The sequence below is a fragment of the Egretta garzetta genome, unplaced genomic scaffold (assembly GCF_000687185.1).
Source record: "Egretta garzetta isolate BGI_Z169 unplaced genomic scaffold, ASM68718v1 scaffold189, whole genome shotgun sequence".
Classification (NCBI taxonomy): domain Eukaryota; kingdom Metazoa; phylum Chordata; class Aves; order Pelecaniformes; family Ardeidae; genus Egretta; species Egretta garzetta.
Window position 1 is genome coordinate 723,534 of NW_009260687.1, and position 1,713 is coordinate 725,246.

A 1,713-nucleotide genomic window follows, 5' to 3' on the forward strand; every position below is an offset into this window, starting at 1 on the left:
GCTAACTTTTTTCTTTTTCTTCCCGATTCTCTCCCCCATCCCACTGAGGGAAGCGGGGAGTGAGCAAGCAGCTGCGCGGTGCTTACTTGCCAGCCGGGTTAAACCACGACAGAACAGAACATCAAAAGGATCTTAAATATTGGAAATATCATCCTAAAAACATTTTAAAAATATAAAGAAAACATTTAATTATAAGGTAATGAATTGTAGTGCCAAATAACTCAATGCTGTAAACCAAATTACTGTGAACTACATAAAACCATAAAACTCCTTTTGGTTTTCATTGTTTCAGTGTCTCTAACAAAAGTATGCCTCATGAAGTTAAAGGAAAGGGTTAACATTATATTACCAACATCTTATGCATTATCTCTTTGCAGTTCTTAATATATTCTTGAAAACTATTTCTAGAGAAGAACTCAGAAAACAGAAGGCTGAGCAGATGGTCATTTCCAACTTTATACTTCCTGAAAGAGCAAGGGCTCTCGTTGCTGACATCTGAAGTTGATACAAGAAGATACCTACTATGACAGACAAAAAACGTAACAGCTAGTCAGCCCTGTGATCAAGCAGCTTGGCACTTAGTGACAGCAGTTTGCCTGTGTGTTGAAATCAGAAGAAAAATTAAACTGAAACCATATGACTGCTTAGAAATCTGTTCATTTACTTTCCTTTTTCTGTTATTTTTCTTCTTTTAGAAATGAAGAAAACCACAGAGTATGTTTCTTTTTGAGAGATAAAAAGAGAGAAACATATTACAAGCAAAAAAATTGACATCACGTGACCCATATTCTTAGGTCTGAAATTGCAGTAACAGGCACAGAAAATATTTCCTTAATATTCCAAGTTAAAGTTCTGGCCATTCCTTACCTTCAAACAGAACTGAGTGTAAAACCATACCCTATTATGAAAAATGTTTAAAATAATACCTTAATATCTAGTATTTAAAAGGCAGTACTGCACTCCTCCCTTTTAAAGGTCAGGATTGTTTTTTACATTGGAACATGGTATCCCCACATGAACATAGCTGGGATGATGTTTCCTCTCTTTCTCACCAAAGTATTCATACTACCAAAACGAATACATGAACAGCAGAATCTCACCTTCTCTAAGTTCTCAATAACTACTTTCCAATATATGCTTGGGAACTGTTACGTTTTTTGAACACCTTAAGGGATGGTGACTCAACCACCTCTCCGGGCAGCCTGTTCCAATGCTTGACCATGCTTTCAGTAAAGAAATTTTTTCTAATATCCAATTGAAAACTCCCCTGGCACAACTTGAGGCCATTTCCTCTTGTCCTATCACCAGTTGCTTGGGAGAAGAGACCAACACCCACCTCACTACAGCCTCCTTTCAGGCAATTGTAGAGGGCGATAAGGTCTCCCCTCAGCCTCCTCTTCTTCAGGCTAAACAATACCAGTTCCCTCAGCCGTTCCTCAGAAGACTTGTGCTCCAGACCTCTCACCAGCTTCGTGGCTCTCCTCTGGACATGCTCCGGTGCCTCAATGTCCTTCTTGTACTGAGGGGCCCAAAACTGAACACAGTATTCGAGGTGTGACCTCATCAGTGCCGAATACAGGGGCACAATCACCTCACTACTCCTGCTGGTCACACTATTCCTGATATAAGCCAGGATGCTGTTGGCTTCCTTGGCCGCCTGGGCACACTGCTGGCTCATTTTTACCCAGCTGTCAAACAGCCCAGCTTTGTGCT

General features: G+C 40.5%; 1 long non-coding RNA gene across 1 annotated transcript in view; it reads left to right on the forward strand.

The window, feature by feature from the left end:
* The window catches only part of LOC118453008, a 14,446-nt gene extending 12,883 nt beyond the window's left edge, over window positions 1-1,563 (forward strand). The window contains exon 3 of the long non-coding RNA XR_004842901.1: window positions 1,553-1,563. This is a non-coding gene — a long non-coding RNA (uncharacterized LOC118453008). The remainder of the gene's footprint in view (window positions 1-1,552) is intronic.
* The last annotated feature ends 150 nt before the right edge of the window (window positions 1,564-1,713 follow it).